This window comes from Cnephaeus nilssonii (genome assembly GCF_951640355.1).
Source record: "Cnephaeus nilssonii genome assembly, chromosome: 5".
NCBI classification, from domain to species: Eukaryota; Metazoa; Chordata; class Mammalia; order Chiroptera; family Vespertilionidae; genus Cnephaeus; species Cnephaeus nilssonii.
Genome location: NC_137076.1, coordinates 90,998,858 through 91,020,955, shown reverse-complemented (window position 1 = coordinate 91,020,955; position 22,098 = coordinate 90,998,858). Strand labels below are relative to the sequence as shown.

The 22,098-nt window shown below is 45.5% G+C and overlaps 1 long non-coding RNA gene across 1 annotated transcript in view; it reads right to left on the bottom strand.

Annotated features, from left to right (window-relative positions):
- LOC307099335 overlaps nucleotides 1-19,168 on the bottom strand; it is a 75,302-nt gene extending 56,134 nt beyond the window's left edge. The window contains exon 1 of the long non-coding RNA XR_013813518.1: nucleotides 19,040-19,168. This is a non-coding gene — a long non-coding RNA (uncharacterized lncRNA). The remainder of the gene's footprint in view (nucleotides 1-19,039) is intronic.
- Between the last annotated feature and the right edge of the window lie 2,930 nt (nucleotides 19,169-22,098).

The following is a 22,098-nucleotide window of genomic DNA, read 5'->3' as shown; positions in this document are numbered from 1 at the left end:
AGGAGGTGGCATGAATGACAACATTACCAGGAATGAAGTGATGGAGAGAAAGCTTGTATGGCATAGGGGTGGGAGAAGGTGTTGTTAAAAACATGGATTGCTTCAACAAATATTCTTGAGTATCTACCACATATCAGGCACTAAGCAAAGCCAGGCAATGCACCAATGAATAGAGCAAATGTGGTCCCCACCTTCATAGAGGTAACTGGATATGTAGCTTCCTCTAAACCCTGGGAGTAAAGTTTCTTTGCTTCATTCACTAAATCCTCAACACTTCAAGATAAACCAGATCCTTCTCATATCCAGATTTATGGGTGCATGGCATCGACTCAGAAGGAAAATTGGGTCAAAAGGTCCCTGTATTTGCTAAGAATTAATAAAAAAAGAATAAAAGAAGTCTCTTTTTCCTTTAATCCCCACACATTCACATGGTCACATGGAAGTTGAGTCAAGATTTGCCCTGCTCAGCCTGTTATTATGCCAGAGACACAGCAGGGTATGGCATTGTTTTGAAGGATTTAAAAGGCTTCAAACCCCAAATGGCTTAAATGTAACATGCTATCTCTGTGAGCTGTCACTCACAAATTGCTCCCACCATTGATCTGGTGAGAGGGAGGACAGATCAATGGTTGGGTAGAAAGAGGTCTGGCTTTCAAGTCCAGGCTCCTCATACTTGTGAGCTCTGGCCTTGCAGACAGATGGGGGAGGGAAGGCACTGGGTTATTTTGAAAATCTTGGCTTAATCACAAGGAATAAACCTTAGAGATGGTAAAGCACAAATCCTCATTCTTCACATATGACTGAGGAGCCTTATTAGTGACTTCCCTGGCCACTTCCTGGTTTAGTTCCTCACTCAGCTCCACCTTAGTCACCCACTGGGATTAAGGAGCCCCAGAGGGTAAGCTTTTTCCCTGATGGATCACTGAGGCACAGGGAGGAAAACTGAGGGTCATACAAATGTCAAAACAACCTGGTTAGTTTAGGAATGTTGGTTCTTGTTCGACAAATGCATGTCTAAGTCAAAGCTGTTTGAATGAAGACTCAAAACGACGGTTGACTGAATGATTTGACTATTTAAAAACCTAGACTTATCCCTCAGTCTCAGGCCCAGCATCTGCTCCTCCAGAACAGCTTTCTCTGCCCCACCCAACCAGAACTGGGCACTTCCTGTACACACCCACTCCATGTGCACTTCTGGGAAGCACTTGCTGAAGAAATTGTAGTTGTTTGGAAGCACATCCACTATTTGTTAGTCCACCTCCTTGAGAACCAAGAGGCTGTCTGATTCTTTTCTATATCCTCAGCCCCTAGTATGCATTCAGTAAATGTCTCATAAATAAAGGAACACCCAATGGTTGCATGCTCCCCATATTAGGGCAGTAATGACAGAAAGACATGGAAGATTTGGGAGTGGGGTTTGGGAGTTCTGAAAGCCAGAAGGGAACAGGAAGATAGAAAAAAGGGGGAGAGAGAGAGAGAGAGAGAGAGAGAGAGAGAGAGAGAGAGAGAGAGAACAACAAAGGAGAGGGTCAGAAGGTAACGCTCCAGGAGGAAAACACAAACTTAACAAGGTAAGAGCCAGTGGCTTTGAGTAGGATTCCGGAAAACATTGATCAGACCCTGTGGTTCCCTAGCGCTTATTGCTGAGAATGGGTTCCTATTATCACTTCTCTCGGCAGTGCGAATTAGAAGGTTAGCCACTGTTCAGAGCTCTTAGCCACTCTTACCTTCCCCAGCTCTACTCTGATGGGGACAACACTGGGGGAAGCAATCCCTCTGCACCGCAGCCCAAAAGCTAGACGACTACAGTGAAACCCTCTCTCAACCAGAGCTGCTCCTTGAGCTGGCTCTCAGGGTCTTCATCGCTCTGGTTGAGAGAGGGTTTCTGTGTCTTTTTGATCATCCACAGAACTGGATTTCAACAAACCTACTCGGTCACATCTGTCACAAAAGAAAGAGATGCAGAAACAGAAGACAGAGGATGGGGAAGGGAGTTTTGGGGTCCCTACCTCCCAGGTATTACACTCTCGCTGTGTGCCAGGCACCACCCTCAGCAACTCACTTACATGGTCTCACCTTTGAGGTAGGTATTTTTAGCATTCCCATTTACAGATGAGGAAACCAAAGTTGAGAATACTAGTAAATAACTTGTTCAAGGTAAGATGCCTGGTCCCCATAAGAACTCATATTTGAGAGGATGGTCAGACCCCAGGACCCATCCCCTTCACCATGATGTTGCACAAAATCACTGGTAGGTGTGGCATGCTGCTGGTGGTGGTGATGATGATGATGATGATACACAGTAGCTAAATTATTATTATTAAGCACTAATTTGTGCCCAACATTGTGCTAAATGATTCACATGCATTGTCTTATTGAAACCTCCCAACAACTCAGTGAGGTAGGTTTTATGATTTATGACAAGACACTTGAGGCCCAGAGAGGTTGAGGGACTCATCCGAGGTTGCTCAGTGAGTTGTGCAGTGGCAGAGCTCAGCATTAAAACAAAGTCTATCTGGCTTTGATGATGACGCTAAGGCTGCGAAGGGTTAAACCCGAGGCTTTCTTCACTGACTGGAGTCCCTTGTATTTCACAGAAACTTCCTGCAGGAAGGGCTCTCCAGGGATCCTTTGATTCACCCCTCTGCCTTTGGGGAGATAAGCCATTATTCTTTGCTTCTGACAGTTGCAAAGGGGTCAGAGTCTCAGTCAAGGTCACAGAGCTTAGATATTCAACAATGTGTTTGACGTCATCTCGAGTCCCCCTAAGACTGCTGGGTGATTAGGAGTTGTCTCCCTGTGCTGTCTTGGCCTTGCTCCATTTAATCCCCCACCTGGTGCCCAATGCCCATTTGATGGTCCCGGGTCCTGCCTCTGCTGCCTTTTAAAATTCCTTTCTTCTGCTAGAATTTATCTCTCTGTGTCCCTCCTGACCCTGTCTGGTGGCTAGAGTCAATTTAGTCGAGCTCATTTGCACTAAAGCATTAATGGATTATTAGAGCAATCCTTCAGGGTAAGTGCTGCATGTTAAAATACGCCATCGAAATCCTGGGCCAACGCTGTACGCTACAGCCGAGTGGCCGGCGGCCCTTCGGCGGGGTTTGCCTCCTGGTGAGGCAGATTACCTGCCCTGCCCAGGAAGGCCTCTCCTCAGCCCTGCCTGCTCAGAGGGGTCCTCCCTGGCAGAGCTTCCGCTGCCTTCACCTACAAAATGGGGACGGGAATTTCTGCCTGGGCGGAGGGCGCTGGGTCTGCAGCTTTCTTGCAGCACTCAGATCAGCCTAATTCCAGAAATCTAATCTGAGGAGGCAGAGGCTGTCAGGCAGCCAGCAAAATTAATGAGAAAGTTGGAGTAAACACAATGCGTGCCTTGTCTGCTCAGGTTGGGAGAAGGTGACTCGGTGCCAGTCTGCGGAGTCGGGCTCTCAGGGGTATGTACACACGGCCAACGTGCCTCTCTGGAGGTGCCGTGTGCTCCGAGCTAATGAATTCAAAGGCACGGGCGAGGGCTTAGAAAAGAATGCCTCTACCTGGATGGCTTCTGAAGAAGCTTTCATTTACTCGAATCACATCTTAGATCTGCCCTCTGTGATCACATTAACGAGGAGCAGCACACACACAAAGCCCCTCGGTGTGGGATAAAAAAGACATCATGCTCAATAGGAATGGCAAGAGGGAAAAATCAATAAATGATTGAAGAGCTTCTGAGTCTTTGCCTGGGCATAAGCTTCACAAAGTGGGGTTTCTTTTTTTTTATCTGTGCTGTGAGATGCGAACGTCAGGAATGAGAGAAAGTTGCCATTTGATCGCGTCCCTTGTAACGGGGAGATACTTTCGTCAAGGATGTACCCGGGGGGAGCTGCCATTTCCTGACAACCCATTAGCTTTAATCAGCCCAATATTTTTATCCCTGGCCCATTCCTTTCAGGGGAAATTTGCTTGGCAGAAAAGTACAAGATGGACCCAGTCCATGGGTCTGTGCTCAGAAGGTGGGAACAGAGAGTGGGGGGCAGATGCAGTGTAGGGTGAGAGTGGCACAGATGGTCTTAATGACTCTCAGGTTTTTGGTGACCTGGAGTTTGAATTAAAAGGGCATGACTTACCCTTTTAATCTTTATTACAGAGGAAATATAGCATAGTGCAAGGTTGTAAACGCAGTGTCCACAGGGGAAAACAAGGAATATAAATAAGGGCACTTACCCTCGGTGTCTGGGTTGACTAGGGAGTGGTGGGGACTGAGGTGAACTGCAAAGCTCTTGACTGTCAGGGACCACCCTCTGGAGACTAGTTGGAAGCACAGTTTACTGAATCAGGAAGCCTGGATTAGTTCTCCCTCTTACTGATTTTGAGCCTACAGGCAAGTTATTTTTATCCTCATAAAGTGAAAACAAGAGGTTACAATGCAGCATGAGGAAGATGGTCCTTATATTGGTCAGTTTAGGCTAAGATATGCTGTTGTCACAAACATCTGCTATTATGGGGCAACTGTGTCCTCTGAAAGTTCATGTGTTGAAGTCCTAGCCCCCAGGACACCAGACCGTAACCTTATTTGGAAGTAGGATCACTACATCTATGATTAAATAGATGAGGTTGTTAGGGTGGGCCCTATTCAAATAGGACTGGTGTCCTTATTGAAAGGGGGAAGTTTGGACACAGACGTGCACACCGGAAGGATGCCAGGTGAAGATAAAGGCACACGTCAGGGTGATGCTTCCCCAGGCCAAGGGATGAGTAGTAAACCAGCAGCATCCAGCAGAGAGGCCTGGAACAGATTCTCCTTCACCACCCTCAGAAGGGACCAAGCCATGCCAACACCTTGATCCCAGATCTTTAACTTCCAGAACTGTGTGATGGTAAGTTTCTGGTGTGCTTTGTTACAGCAGCCATAGCAAACTAATACATGCACTGAATTCTAATGGCTTAAAACAACAGTTTATTTCTTGCATGTGCTACACACCCATTTTGGATTGGCAGGGGGCTCTGTTATCACAACTTTCAGGTTCCCATGCTGATGGAGTAGCCACCAGCTCAAACTGAAGCTTCAGGGCTCACCTGTGCAAGGGAAGAGGGCATGGAGAATGACACATTGGCTCTTAAATACACTGCTCACATTTCATTGACCAAATCAAGTCACATGACCATGTGTACTATCAAGGGGGAAAGGAATTATAATTATTCCATTACCTGCAGGGAGAAGAAAATCAGGTGATTGGCACACCTAATTATATCACAACTAGAGGCCCGGTGCACAAAATTTGTGCACGGGGGTGTGTGTCCATCAGCCCAGCCTGCACCCTCTCCAATCTGGGACCCCTCTCACAATCCAGGACTGCTGGCTCCCAACTGCTCGCTTGCCTGCCTTCCTGATTGCCCCTAACCGCTTCTGCCTGCCAGCCTGATCACCCTCTAACCACTCCCCTGCCAGCCTGATTGATGCCTAACTGCTCCCCTGCCAGCCTGTTTGACCCTAACTACCCTCCCCTGCAGGCCTGGTCTCCTCCCCAACTGCTCTCCCCTGCAGGCCTGGTCCCCCCCAACTGCCCTTCCCTGCAGGCCTGTTCACCCCCAACTTCCCTTCTCTGCGGGCCTGGTCACCCCTAACTGCCCTCCCCTGCAGGCTTGATTGCCCCCAACTGCCCTCCCTTGCAAGCCTGGTCCCTCCCAACTGCCCTCCCCTGCTGGCCATCTTGTGACAGCCATCTTGTGTCCACATGGGGGCAGCCATCTTGTGTGTTGGAGTGATGGTCAATTTGCATATTACTCTTTTATTAGATAGGATTATTTAAGAATATCTGCATAGAAGAAAAGGTTGGAAAAAGCCTTTTGCTTTTATAAAAATAAAAATAAAAGGTTAGGTCACTTATCAAAGATTAGTAAGTAGATGGACCAGAAGAAACTCAACTCTAAATTATTCACTTTTTTCTGTTAAAGGGATGGGATAGATCACCATTATGAGTAGTGAAACCCAAAAGGCTTTACACATAAGATGGACATGGACAATACCAGATTGTTGCCTAGAAATCTGCTGACCCATAAAGTGGTTAACTTTGATCAGTGATGTTCCCCTTTACCATGTTTACATCCATAAGACAACCTCCCATAAGGGAGACTGATTCAGGAAATGATGGGGAGGGGATGCTAGGTGAAGGGAATAGTCTGTGGACATGGAGGAAAAGAAGGTAGATGACGGATGAGAGACGGTATCTGGGCAGTATCATCTCACCCTGAGATGATACTGGACCTGCATGTGATTTATTAAGGGAGTGCTCCAAGTAGAAACATGACAGAGAAGAGGCCAGCCAAGGTGTGATCTCAGGCGCAATCCCAGCCTCATCCCAGGGACAGCTCTGGAGCTAAAGGGACAACTTAGAGTTGGCCTTGACTTGAAGCAAGGGAGCTGGGTGTTCATACACCTACCCTGGCCAATCACTGGCTCCCCGGCACTTCCGGCTCACTGACCGTGAGGGCAGAGCAGACCTGGCAGCCAAGGGCCGCCTGTGGAGGAAGCCACAGGAGTGAGCCATTGGGAGCAGAGCACCAAAGCTGTCCGAGGGACCCCAGAAATGGAGAGGGGACCTGAGGGGCTCTGGGTGCGGCGTGGATGGTGCCACTACAGATGGAGACTCCTTGGGGACAGGGGTTTCAGAAAACTGTGTACAGAGCCTAAGTATGAGCCGGTGGGGGTGGGGGGGTGGGGATTTAATCAAGACAGACAACGTGGCTCTTAACCTGTTCCTTGCAGGCAGTGCTGGGAGGGACCCTGGTGGCTTTTGGCCACAGATACCTCGATCAGCTGTCATTGGGAAGGACTGACAGATGGTTTCAAATCTGCATGGGTGGCTGGGGGGAAAAATGTGCATCATATTGACCACATAGGAATTCTTGACACACAGTGAGAAATGAAAAATGACAATGTTGTTGAGTGGTGATGCCCTTATGAAGAGATGACAGACGGGGGAAATTCTCCTTGTTTTCTCTTATCATCTCCATTGGAATCAAGCTTCTCTCTCTCTCTCTCTCTCTCTTCCCCCCTCCCTCCCTCCCTTCTCTTTCCTCCCCATTTCTCCTGCTAAGGCCTGCATGAGAGGAAGCACAGAGATAAGACTTAGAGAGAGTCAGGTCACTAGCTGAATAAACTGACCTCCCTAAATCTCAAGTTCCCTACATATATAATAGGGAATGATAATACCTGCCCCTTCTAGGACTGTATTGAAATGAGAGGGAACTACAGCCTTTCTGAGTCTTAATTTCTTCATCTGTATAATACAGTATAAAAAATTAATAATGCTGCTGAGAACCCTCTCAGAACTGATGTGGGGGTGGGGGGTTAAGAACTAAGTATATCAATAGGCTGTAAACAGGTTGCTTCCCGGTCACTCTTCCACCCGCTGTCTCCTTAAAGATAAGAATGGGTCTTCCCACTCTTGCCAGTAATGGCCAGGTTATTTTTCATATAGGCTTGGAGCCCCACTGAAGTGCTGCATCTTGTGTTTTCTAATAAGAATCCTTCTCTTTTCCTCCCAGCCATCATGAGTTTATGACGCAGTGTCTCTGGGTGAACAGACACAGCCTCCGGAGGGAGAGAAACCCCATCAGGCCACTCCTGCTGGGGCCGGGTGGGACAACTATGAATGAGGAAATGTCAGAGACCCTCTCTTTCTCCTGATTAATGCCTTGGACCAACCTGGACCTGTTTAATTTCTAGGCCAGAAGCACAAATTGAATCCTGCACCTGTCTCCCCACCTTTTCTGCAGTAATCTAGACGGGGATTAATAGGCTCACCCTAAGAGGGGGAGAGACAGGGATGCCGAGTCCTCTGTGTTTTACAGGATCTGAAAGGATGGATCTCTAACAAGTCTAATTTAATCTTGGCTCAAGTTAAAGCACGGTGAATCCAAGCCCAAGAAGAATAAACTAGGATGCCATAGAATGCGAGAGATAATTTAATTCAACTCCCTCCCTCACTAGATAAGGAACCTGAGGCTCAGGGGACGCCTGATGTGTCCACAGCCACTTACCAAACTGAGATTAGGGCCCGGTCGCCTGCGTCCTGGGCCAGTGCTCTGGGCTCTGTCACTCATTTCTGCATCATTGCCATGATTTTTGTCATATTTACACACCATCTGTACCTTTATTAATATGGTTTCTTTAACACTTGAATTGACTCTATTGTATTTCTAAATCAATTTGTTTTGAAAGGAAGCTGCTATAAAAGGAAAGCAAGGATCATTGGCTACAAATAGAAGGCAACTATAAAAATAAATACTATGAAACAAAGCAATACAGTTACATTTTAGCAAGGTACTGCTGTATGTTAAAAGGGAGATTCATAATGTTAAAGATAACTTAAAATGGAGTAGCATTCATATGCTAAGAGAGGATGTTTCTAACGCATCTGTGGACCACCTAAAATTGTCTTCCATATCATGAGTGGCTCAGTTAGACAGGAAAGAAAAAATGGATGTAAAAGTTTCTAAGGAAATCTAATACTTTACACTGCCTAGATTAGAATCCCAACTGTGCCACTTACCAGCTACAAGACTTTGGGCAAGTGACTTAACCTCTTTCTGCCTCAGTTTTCTCCCTTATAAAGTGGGAATAATAGTGTGTGTACCATGGAATTGTTGTAAGTATTAAATTAGATAGCACATATAAAGCCCTTAGAACAGTATGTGGCATGGAGCAAGCACACGGGTATTACTGTAATAGCATCAGGCATTACTGTAATTATTATTATTAAAACTTAAATGATCTTATACTCTACGGCAGGATTGCAAACCTTATGTATAAAGGACCAGCTAGCAAATATTTTAATCTTTGTGGGTTTTATGATCTCTGTTGCAAATGTTCAGCTCTGCCATAGTAGTGAGAAAGTGGCCACGGGCAGTACATAAACACATAGGCATAAACAAAGCCAATAAAACTCTATTTACAGAAATTGGTGGCAGGCTGGATTCGCCTGCAAGCTGTAGCCTGGGTTAAAGGCTTACAGGTATGAAAAAGAACTTTAATCTATAAAACCAAATGCTTTATAGACTATTTTGAATAAAATATGTACTCACATGAGATAGCACATCTATGTTAGTCCAAACCCCAAACTCTTGAAGTCAGCCTCACACGCCTGAGGTGTAGATTCTATTCTTACTACCTGCCATCGTTTTAACTGTCCCCCGCATGGCCATGGGACTGAATAGGTCCTGAACTTGAGGTAGAATCAAGGTTAAAAGCCTGGGCCAGGGAGATGGAATGACTTGGGTTTGCCACCCATCCTGCAAGGAGTATCATTTTCTTTTTACACATGAGAAAATTGCAGCTCAGCAGCGAGGAGTAATTGCCCAATGTCACACAGCCAGCAAATTGACATCAAATCCACAAACACCAAATTTGGTTCTGGTCCAGATACCCTGGGGCCAGCTGCGTGTCATCATGATGCTTCCTTTTCCTGTTTCTAATCTCCATGGTAAAGAAGGGAGAGTTTGAGAGGGAGCAATTTCCAGTTGGAAATGATGCTAATGGCGTTGTGACTCAAGCAGGAGGGAGATGTAGTCAGTCGTGAGAGAGAGTAGAAAGTGCAGGGGCGGGGGAGGGCAGACCTACTCTGTGTTTCACTGGTGACCCTGAGTTGTGTACCTGGGCAAATCCTCTCTGCACCTCACTTTCCCCAAGTGAACTAAGAGGAAGCAGCATGTATTGATTTCATACAGAGGGTGCAGTGCTTTCCAATACCTTTGTCTCATTTTCTAAAAAACAAAACACAAAACCCCCCCTGAGATTTTTATACCCATTGTGCAGATGAGCAAAGAGAGGCTCAGAAAGAGCATTGAAATTGCCCCAGGTCACAGGGCTAGTAAGTTGTGAGGCTTGGATTTGAGTGATAATCTGCCTGGGTACAAGTCCAGGTCTTTCTAGTGCATACTATTCCTCAAAGAATTCTACGTCCCCCCTAAGGTGAGTCCACAAATGAGGAGCAAGTACATGGATGTTCTGTGTTCGGAATCAGAGCTAACTCATCTTGCACTCTCTGGGTGAGGCCAGTCCTTCCAAACGACCCTGCGGGATAATGATATCCTCTTTCTGCAGATTTGAAAACCGACGTTTACAGACCTTAAGTACCTTGTCCGGGATCACTCAGCTACTGCACTGTAAGGCTGGGGTTTGAACCCAGGCCAAACTCACTCCAAAGCCCATGCTCGTAATAGGATGACTACAGAGTTCCTCTTCCCACCCAGGATACTGTGGAGAGGGAAGGCATTATTAGTAATGATGCCAAGACAGCAGGCAGAAACAGGGTCGCCCCCGCTCTTGACCACTGGGCCTTCCCCATCCATCAGGACCCCTGTGAACCATGACGACAAGAGGAAATCTGCTACAGCCGGCAGCACCACCACCACCATGACGATAATAACCAACACTGATTTAGGAGCATCTTAGGAAAGAGGTCAAGTCCTGTGGAAATGAGGCATTTGGGATTTGGTGCTTGAGATTTTCAGGAAGGGGTGAACTTAATTGCCTCTGGAGTTGCTACAAGAAGCAAAGAGTTGACACCATCCCCCACCAAGCCCCCCACTTCCTTCACGCTCTGAGAGATGGATTAAGAGAGTCTCCAAGGAAATGGAGATAATGACTTCAGATCTGGTATGATAACACTAAGGAATATCTTAGATCCAGAAAAGAGACCAGGCCATTATCAGGCTATTCTCGAAACCACACGTACAGCTCTGACTCTAGGCTAGTATCATGTGGGGGCAATGCGGGTGGCTGCCTCCACGGGACACTTGGATGTATGCTGGGGAGAATTTTCTGCATCAGAATTCCCAGAATCCTACCATAAGGGCCTCATCTCTTTGGGTAAAGGTTTCATTCCCCTAGGACAGTGGTCGGCAAACTCATTAGTCAACAGAGCCAAATATCAACAGTACAACAATTGAAATTTCTCTTGAGAGCCAAATTTTTTAAACTTAAACTTCTTCTAACGCCACTTCTTCAAAATAGACTCGCCCAGGCCGTGGTATTTTGTGGAAGAGCCACCCTCAAGGGGCCAAAGAGCCGCATGTGGCTTGCGAGCCGCAGTTTGCCGACCACTGCCCTAGGAGACCGTTTTTAAGAATAAGCAACCGTAGAGCCATTTGAGTTCATTATCCATCATAAGCATGTTGGAGCTTGTTACATCTCAGAGTTACTTTTGAATTTGGCAGTTGGCTGGGACATAGGAAAGGTTAAGTTGTGATAGAGAAATGGGCAGAGGAAAAGCTTCAGGACATGGGTTTGACCCAAGGACATTACCTAAGCATAGGGCCCTGGCAGACAGGAGGCAGCAAATTAAGATTTGGGGCCTACGTGGTACCTCAGCAGAGCAAGAAGAATGCAGGGGGAGAGGGTGGCACCCGGAGGGGGAAGCCCGCCACTATGGCAGCCCTGACTGTGCCAATCTCCCGGACAACAACCTGCAGAGGCTCTGAGGACATGGGAGTCAAAGCCACACAAGGCAAAAAGGCTGGGCATCCAGGACCCTGGGGGCTGGGTGGCTCTGCTAATGTGAGGCTAGGCAAGTTACCCACCCCGTGACTCCTCATCTACCAAGCATGAGGCTTGGCTGAAAATGAAATAATCTTTGAGGTCTTTTTCAGCTCTAAGACCAAGTGCGAAACTAGACTGTGTCACACTTAAGTGACTCTTGTTGTGCCGAAGCGGGTGACGTAGAGCTGGGAGGCTCTGGACTGGAGGGCAACATTACTCTTCTCCACTCCTGAATTCTCTTCCTGACCAAGGGTAATTTTAATTTCTCCCTGTCCCATTTCTTCTTTTTTAAAATTTATTTTTAAAATGTATCTTTAATGGTGAAAGTATTACAGGTGTCCCCTTTGCCCCCACATTGACCCCCCCCCCCCAGCCTACTATACACTAATGTCCGTATCCATGGGTTATTCATATATGCATATAAGTTCTTTGGTTAATTCCCGCCCCCCCCCCCCCATTTCTTCTTTTTGATCTCTAGAGAAGGGCAGGAAAGGAGGACCAGCAAGAGGGGAGGGTGGCAGGGCAAGAGCTTCTGGTAGTCCTACTTCTCAGGTCTCACCTTGAGGGGATTAGCAATTGACTAAGAGAGAAAGGAGAAAAGTCAAGATCCTTGACTGCCAACTGCAGTCAGGATAAAATCTGGTCTGGAGATGGCCTGAGGACTGAGCACAAGATCTAAACTTATAAAGGAACAGGCTGGGTAACTGGCAGCTAAGACATTTAGCTTCTCAGTGCTTTGGTTTTTTCCATCTTTAATGAGGAGTCAGAGGTGAACTAACATTTAATGGACATTTACTCTGACAAGAACTGGCTGGGTGCTTTAGTGTTACCTCCTGTAATCCTCACACCAACCCTTCTAGGAAAATAGTATCTTCATTTTACAGAGGAAGAAACAATGACTTAGAGAAGATAAATCACTTGCTCAAGTTGATACAGCCCAGAAGTAGCAAAGCTGGGATGCACACCAGGTCTGTCTGACCCCAAGGCCCAAGTCTGGTTCATCTACCACACCTTGCTACCATTTTAGGAAGGAGCCAGATTTCACTGTCCCTCTAGCTCACTCGACAGGCTCTGGTGCAGGAGGAAATTGCCTGGGTCCAAATCTCATTTATTAGCCTGTTACTTGGGGCAAGTTACTGAACCTCTCAGAACCTTAACCCTTTGCACTCGCTTGCTTTTTTCTCGATTCCTTTATTCTAATGCTAACCATGTCGAGTCACACTTGACATCCAAGTGCAAAAGGTTAATTTCCTTATCTATATAATGGAGGACTAGAACAGTCCCCTTTTTGAAATAGATTTGTTTTGAGGATTAAATTAAATTAAGTATCGAATGGGTTTACAGGCTCATAGCAAGGGCTTCATACTTTATTATAATTAACTAGAGGCCCGATGCACGAAATTCGTGCAAGAGTAGGCCTTCCTTCCCCCAGCTGCTGGCACCGGCTTCCCTCTGACACCCAGAACCCAGGCTTTCCTCCGGCACCCGGGACCCGGGCTTCCCTTGCAACCCCAACTTTGTCCAGAAAGTCGTCCGGAAGGACGTCAGGTCTAATTAGCATATTAGCTTCTATTATTATAGATATTATTCTTAAATTGCATGCAAACCCCTGAATTCCACAGCTGGGTGGGGTCTTCTGATAAATCCCTACTAATTTTAACTGCCATTTGTGGAAGCTAAGAAGTCATTCCCATCACCAGAAAACCAACCCGACATTTGAATGGATCACAAGAAGCTTTCTTAAGATTTCATGTTTTGATCAGCACAACTAATCTGTGCGGTAGGGAACACTGATTTGCTGACCATTTTCTTCAGGAAAGATGAGTCACACAACTGGAGGTAAAAACAACTCTTTTGAGTTTTTTAATTCCAAAGCCCAGAGCTTTTATCTACTGTGTCATAGAGAATGAAAATGGGTTCTCTTGGGAGCCCATGAATACATGTATGTATGCACATGTGGATAGACAAATGGCTATAATAATGAGAAGAGAGTAGAGAGTGGGCACTGGAACATCCTAGATTCAGGAAGGGACGTATTCAAACTATGCTCCTCACCTATACCTTCTGGAATTCTTAGAAATTTGGTTTCTGGACTTGAACTCAGAGTGACAACCCCACCCAATCTAATTACAACTCTGGTCTGTGTCTACCTGGATCAGGCCAGGTTCCCTGCTTCCCCTCGGCCTTTCCCCAGGAGTTGGTGTCCACTAACGCTGAGGTGGACTTGCTGAAATGCTTTCCTCCTTATGTGTTCCCTTTCCAAAAGCGTATCGGATATGGACTGCAGCTAATAACCAGGAGCAGCTTGGCTTGGCATTGGGCACAAGGCTTTAGGAAGCAATAATAATGTTTCCACGTCCCAGCTGGGCCTGTGTGACCCCTAGCTGTTGATTCCCACCCAGGACTCTATATGAAAAAGGTTGGCTGTGGGAGGAAGAGCAGCTGAAGGCCTCCTGTCCATTCTGCGACACAACAGCGGCCTCACGTGGCCATCAGTAGAACTACAGGCATTCTTGTCTCAGTTTCTGGGTTTTCTTCATTCTTTCCCTTTATATTTATTGAGACCTACTGTGTGCCAGCCACGATTCTAGACACTGTGAACATATCAGTGAACAAAACAAAGTTCTTTCACTCATAAGTGTAAATACTTTAGTATGTGTGAGGGGGGACAGAAAATATACATACTAGTATACATGTACATATATGTTGATGTTCAGAAGAATTATGAAAAAAAAAGCAGGAGAGAGGGTTAGAAATGGGGAGAAGGGTAACACTTTTCAATAAGGTAGTCAGAAAAGCCTCACTGATGAGGTAACATCTAAGAGGGACTTGAGAGAAATGGGGAGGGATGTGCAAGGTAGATGAAACAGCAAGGATTAAAGGCCTTGAAGCAGGAAGGCACTTGGCCTGTTTTAGGAACAACAAGGAAGCCAATCTAGCTGGAACAGACCAAGTCATGGAAGAGCAGCAGGAGATACTGTCTGAGAGGCTGAGGGGCCAGGTGTGGGGCCAGGTGATATAAGGCCTGGGCATTGACAGCTGTCTTCCCCAGATAGCAGCATCAAGTCACCTAGGAACTTGCTAGGTATGCACATGATTGGGCCCTGCCCTGGACCTACTGAGTCAGAAACTCTGGGAGTGGGTCCTGGCAGTCTGTTTTAACAGCCCTCCAGGTGTGTCTCACACTGCTGCAGTCTGAAGACCACCGAGGGGAGGCCTCCAAGGCCACTGTGGGGACTTTGACTTCTATTCTGAGATGAGAAGGCATCAGAAGTTTTGAGGCAGAGGAGTGACATAATCTGACAAAATAACAACAACAACAATAAAACCCACACTTGTGTCCTGGTCCTACCCCGGAGATTCTAATTTAACTAGTCTGAGATATGGCTGGGCACTGGAGTTTCTAAAACTCTCCGGGAGCACAGTGGGAAGGCTGCTGTTGTAATGCTGGTGGGGAATGATGGTGGTTAGGCCGGAGTGGCAGTGGTGGAGGAGGTGAGAAGTAGTCAGATTACGGATAGATTTTGGGTGTTTTTTTTTAATTTTTTTTCCTGGATAGATTTTGAAAATGGATATGATTCAGGGTGTAAGAGATAGTTAAAAGTCAGAATGACGCTTAGGATTTTTTACCCGAGCGAGTGGAAGGCTGTGGTCCCCATTTGCTGTGACAGGGAAGGTGGTGGGAGGGGAATCAGGGATTTGATTTTGAACATGTTACGTTTGAGATGCCTATTTGAGATCCAAATGGAGATGTGACGAGGTTTAGGGGAAATGTGTAGGCTGGACACCTAAGTGGGTGAGCCATCAGTGACCGATGGTGTTTAAAGCCACAGGCCCAATGAGATCACACTTAGGCAGGGAGTGTAGATACAAAAGAGATGTTGGAGGGAACCTGAGGGGCACTCCAATGTAGGAAGTAGGAAGAGAACCAAGAGTCAGTGATGTCCCAGGAACCCAAGTGAAAAAATGTTTCAGGAAGGAGGAAATGGTCAACTGTCACAAGATGCTGACTGGCCAAGTAAGGTGAGGACTGAGAATTAACTGCTGGATTCAGCAGCATCGAGGTCCTGGGGGACCACAATGACTGAGGGCAATGCAGTGCAGAGATGGGGAGGGGCAAAGTCTGTTCGTACAGTGGGAGAAAAGAAATTGGAGACACAGAGGACAGACAAGTCTTCTGCAAAATTTTGCTGTAAAGGGAGTGTGTTGAGAATAGGGTCAAGAAAGTTTTATTTTTTATTGTTTTGTTTTAATATTAGAGAAATAACATGTTTCTCTCTTTGTTGGGAAAGATAGTCCAGCAGAGAGAAAATGAGTAGATATTTTAATAGCAACAAACATTTAATAAGCACATTTTCATGCTCCTGGCACTCATGCTTAGTGTTGTACATGAATAATTTTCCTCACAACATCTCCATTTTGCTACAATCCTATTACAAGGTTCTATTATTATTCCCAATTTATAGACAAAGGAACCTGAGCTCTCAGAAATAAACTAATGTCCCAAAGACACACAGCCAGTGAGATGGGAGAGCAGAGGTACTGTCCTGGAATTGCCTGCAGGGCTAGAGCCCTTGACCCCAGCTCTGCAAAGCCTGGCCAGCGAGCTTCCTGCATGTGGACACCCTCTTAAGTGCTTGAATTTTGGGTGCTCAGCTAGAAGGGATGAAATGACTCCCTGCTCTTCCTCCCAGAGCACCCCTCTCTGCACCAGGATGCTTGACCTCTCGAGCTCAGTGTAGACATTGCTGTAACAGTCCACATCCTGGGTAGAAGCAAAAGGAAATAACATCTGTGCTGGGTTGGATTGTGTACCGCCCGCCAAGCTTCATGTCCACCTGGAACCTCAGAATGTGACCTTATTTGCAAGGGGTCTTTGCAGGTGGAACAGCAAAGTTACAGATGAGTCATACTGGATGGGGGTGGGCCCTACTCCAATGACTGTTGTCTGTGTAAGAAGAGAAAACAGAGTTGTGGACAGACCCTCAGAGAGAATGCCATGTGACCATGAAGTCAGAGATTGGAGTGATGCAGCCACAAGCCCAGCAGCAGCAAGGATTTGGAAACAGCCTGGAAGAATCCTTCCATACAGCCTTCAGAGAGAACACGGCCCTGCTGACACCTTGATTTCAGACATACAGCTTCCAGAACTGTGAGAGAATAAAGTCCTGCTGTCTTAATCCACCACATTCGTGGGAATTTGTTTGGGCGGCCTAAAGAAGTCAATACAGTACCGATTGGTCAGAACTTGGCAGTACACCTGGGAAGGGTTCTGTGGTACTCCAGGTGCCATGCCCATCAATTAGTGCTGCACTACATTGTGATCACCACCAAGAACGCAGTAAGGAGGCACAGAATAATACAGGCAGGAGGACCCTTAGAGATGATGCGGCTCAGCCAGCTTACTTCAAGGATGTGGAAGGCAAAGTCCAAGAATGGCAAGAGGCTTGTCCATGGTCACATGACTATTTAATTGCAGGTGCCCTATCTGTTTGGCTCACACTGCATCCTCGGTAACCTGGAACCCTGCCTGATGCTCATTTGAGGAATGAATGAAAGAGTAAATGGAACCCAAAGGATCTCCAGCTCAGCCTTCCTTCCTTCAAATCATGTTCTTATGGTCTGCTAAGATCAAAACCAACACTCCTTTGTTTAAATTGGCCTTTCCTTTTCTACAAGTGCTCAGACTGACACCTACTGAGTGTGGATTGATTTTTGTTGTTGAAAATGTCAACACTTCTTGAAGATCTAGCCACAGAAAATTTCTAATATTGAATCATGATTCTTTGTAGGTTTTCCTTTACCACCTGAAAAGGACTTCTCTGTTTCATTGGCTATTCCTCTTAAATAAATGACTCAATAAAAATTTTTTAAAAATATTAAAAACAAGAAAACATTGACTTTTAGCAGAATTTATACGGATCCATGCAAGTTCAGGTTAATTACATGCTCTGAGCAGATAGACCAGGGATAGCAGAAGATTTGTCTGTTCTCTGTGTCTCCAATTTCTTTTCTCCCACTTTACCTTTGTAAAGACTCAGATTTAACTTCTTTATATATTTTTAAAAATATATATTTTTATTGATATCAGAGAGGAAGGGAAAGGGGGAGAGAGATAAAAACATCAATGATGAGAGAGAATCATTGATTGGCTGCCTCCGCACACCCCTGACTGGGAATCAAGTCCACAACCCTCGCATGTGCCCTGACTGGGAATCGAACCATGACCTCCTGGTTCATGCTCAACCACTGAGCCACACCAGCCGGGCAGAACTGAACACCTTTAAAACAGAGTTTGGCCAAGCTGTTAGAGAAAAGATATTCCAAAGCACAAATGTTGGACAGATGGATGATACAAGATGCTTCCCAAAATGTTACCAAGTCTCAAAAGGAGACAGAAAAATAGAATATGTGGCAAGAGTTCTTAATTCATAAGGGGCCTCTTTTTTTTTTTCCTGAAGGGAACATTCATTTTCAAATTCTTGATCCTGCTTTAGTGGATTAATATGTGATCCATCAGCTAGTAAGCTATTCAATTAGAGTGATCTTAATATTGACTTGTTTCTTTCTCTGTGCCAGGTGTTTTAGCCCTCACATTCACCTAATGAGTAGAGCTTTCACAAATAGGTAAACTGATGTTCAAAGAAGTTAAGTAACCTGTCCCCCCCCCTCACTCCCCTGCCCCCTGCACACACCCCCTCCCCCCCCCCACCCCCGGCTTAGAGCCTCCTGCCTGTGCATCTCAGCATTCCAGTTAGGAGAGGGCCTTGGGTATCATCTTATTCTGAAGAAGAGGAAACTGAAGTCCATGGGGGAAGAGGCTTGCTCAAGGCCTGCGTACAGGTAGTGACTGAGGCAGGTCTGGAACTCGGGCATCTGTTTCCAGTGCATGTTCATCCACCCTAACACACTTCTTTAGGCCTCGGGGACATAGTGTGCTTCAGACAATGTTGAGCTGAATTAAACTGGTCTCTTACATGGACAATTCTGTAACAGGCCTCCGATAATGAGATTCCTTTCTGAAACGAGCACTTCCCAAACCTGAATATCCACTTCTGGATGTCTGCACTACGCCTGTGCCCCTGAGCACCACTGTCAATTCCATAATTTGAGGGTGGGGGGTTACTATGGTACCAGTTATTTTACCTTTGTCTAGACCAACAATATCTATGAAAGCACCGGATTTAGTGGTTATTCCATTTTCTTCTAACACATATTTTGAAGTGTAATGCTGCTTGCTCCCTTTGTTAAAAGCATTTAATTTGTCTGCAGAATGAAGACTCAGATTCCTAGGCTGGGCCTGCGGGAGGAGGGGCCTGCAATCTGGCCCCAATGGCTCTGTAGCATTGTAGGAGCCATGCTGTCTGCTCTCACAGCCACTGCACATGCTTTTCCATCTGCCTGGAACATTCTTGTCCTGAGCAATGCCTTCGCAGGAATCAGCTTAAAGGCCATTTCTTTGGGAAGGCCTCTCCCAAGCCCTAGGATAGGCCTTTGAGGTTCCGGCCACACGTTACTTACTTGATCACTGTAGTCTTCCCCAGCACATCGTAGGCTCCAAGAGGGCAGGGACCGAATTCTTCTTATCACAATGGGTATTGTCCTCAGTGGCCAGCCTGCAGGTGCCAGGTGCCCTACTTGTTGACTAAATAAATGAAAGAACAGAGAAGAACCTATGCAATACACATAAGAGCGCTCAGAAAATGTAATGGTTCTACACATCTGTGATTTCCGAGTTTATCACTATTTTATACCCAAATATAATAAGCCTATAACAATATCCTCGAGTTATTGGCAAAAGGGTCTGTTCAGTGTGCTTCCAGAGGAGGAGGCACTGAAATTCATTTGAAATCTATTTCCATTACAATGGTCAAATTGAAAAAAAATCTTCTTACAATGGGAGCATTAAATACACACACACACACACACACACACACACACACACACACACACAGCAAAATATCCATCGGTGCCAGATAAACAAAGTGTTATTCTACTTTGAATTAATGTAAGCTGGATTTATGAAATTTTATATTACAAATGGGTACATTTCATTTCCCCCCATCTTACTCAGTCCCCAAAGGTTCACGGGTAATAAAACAAATTACTTTCTTTTTCCATTAGCCTGTCATTGCCACTTTCAAATGGCTCCTTGCCCATACACTCCAATATTTTTTCACAATAAGTGGTAAAGCCTTTGGCCTTCCCATATATCTTAACTGCCTTCTTTGTGTTCCAAAAGAGACAAGTAGTGTATTACCTGCCATCTACATCAGGGAAAGTGGTAAATTGAGGCAAATATGCTAAATGGTTTCTTTAACTTCATACACTTAATCAGCATTCACCCATCCATCTATATCAACGATGCAACAAATATTTAGTGATTGCCAACTTGGTGCCAAACTTTGTTTTTGTGGCTGGGAGTATAATAGGAAATAAGATAGATAAGGTCCCTGTTTATGTGGCTGATGTCCTAGATAGGGGAAATAGATAACAAACCAGTAAATAAATAAATAAATAAATAATATCAAATAGTGCTACAGGCCAAATGTTTGTGTCCCCCAAAATTCATGTGGAAACATAATCTCCAATGTGATGGTGCTAGGAGTGGGCCTTTGGTAGGTATTTAGGTCATTAGGGTGGATCCCTCATGAATAAGATGAGAGCCCTTATTAAAGAGCTTTCTGATCCCTTCCTACCATGTAAGGATACAGCGAGAAGGCAGCCAACTGGGAACAAGGAAGCGGGTTCTCACCAGACACCAAACCTGCTGGCACCTTGATCTTGGACTTCCCAGCCTCCAGAACCATGAGAAACAAATTTATATTGTTTAATCTACTCAATCTATGGTATTCTGTTATAGCAGCCCAAATGGACGAAGACAAATAGTGACAAACACTATGATAAAAATAAAGAGTTATTATTAGAGAGTTATTATTTAACCCTGACTCTAGCCCCAACCCTGGGAGCACCTGCTGGTGTGTGGTTAGGGAGGCCTCGCTAAAATGATGGCAAGTGAGCGAAACCTGGATGCCAAGAAGCCAGTGAAGGGAACATTTGGAGGAAGGTTATTCTAGGCAAAAGGAAGAACAAAGCCAAAGGTTTTGAGGTGTGTTTGAGGAAAAGCAAGTCCAGGGTGGCTGGATGGCATGAATGAGGTGAAGAGAGGTGGGTGACGAGCTCAGACACACAGGAAGGAGCCGGCTCATGCCGGGTCTTGCAGGCCATGAGTATAGATTTTCTCTAGAATTGTCTTCTAGTGACAGGAAGTCCTGTAGAATATAAGTAGAGGGTGACATAATGTGATTTATGCTTTTGAAAGTTCATTCCGGTTACAGTGTGGAGAATGGATGACCTAGGGGCAAGAGGAGAAGCAAGAAGCTCAGGGGGGCCATTAAATAGAACAGGTAAAAGATGATGTTGTCTTGGACTAGGAAGTGCCACTGGAAGTAGAGAGTAGAGATGAGTTGTTTTTGAAATGAGACACCAGGACTGGCTGACCTTTTGCATATGGAAAGTGAGGCAAATAAATCAAGGATGATGCAGGTTTTTGGCTTAGAGCAAATGAGAAATGGTGGTGCCAGTTATTAAGAAGGGATGATGGGGTAGACACTGATGTATCCTTTTGATATCAGGGCAGGGAATCAAAACTTGTTTTGGACATATTAATTATGAGATGCCTTTTAGAGATGCCTGGCCAAGTGGAGATGCCATGCAGGGAGGTGTTGGCTCCACAAGTTGGAAAGAGAGCATTTAAGAGCTGTGAATACCCATTTGGGAGTCACCAGTGTGAAGATCATATTTAAAACTTTGCAAGTGGGTGATGTCAACAAGGAAAAAAGTGCTGGAGGAGAAGAGGCAGCCAACCTTCATCCCTACACCCACCACAGACCAGTGGTCATGGTCATATGCCATCACACAACAATTTCAGCCCTCCCATTCCACTAAACTAAACAAACATCCATGGTCTCTTTGATATGAAAGTGTTACCCTAAAGAATAAGGGACTACAAAGATAGGCGACTAATATATAATGTCATCTCTCAAGTTGCTCACAAACTGGTAAGGAAAGAGTAAAAGATAGAATATGAAGTATGTGAATGTATTTTCAAAAATGTGGAGGGGTTCTTCAAAGGATACACTTGGGAGTATTTCGTGAAGAGCCAAGAAAGTGGGTGTTTTTTCCTGCTTATGTAACAGGACACCATTGAAGATTTGAGTTCCATGATCAGATTAACACCTTTTGCTGCCCATTCATGATGTAGTCATCCCCCTGTGTCTAGCTGAAACCTCACCTCATCTACAAAGTGGTGTCCACTATCTGCTACCACTCACTTTCCATCTTTGTTTGTGTTTATCCTCTAGTGCTGATCTATTTAGCACTTGATGACACACTGTATCTTTCAGATAATTTACTGTAGGAACACCTTACTTTTTTAACTGCTCTATAAATTCCTTCTAAGCAGGTCTTATAGACTTAAACCCATAGTCCCTGGCTCAGGGATAGGAACATAAGAGCCCCCAAGCAATGCCTGTTGCTTCAAATGTCACTTCTTCATGAAATTCTCTGACCTCTGATTA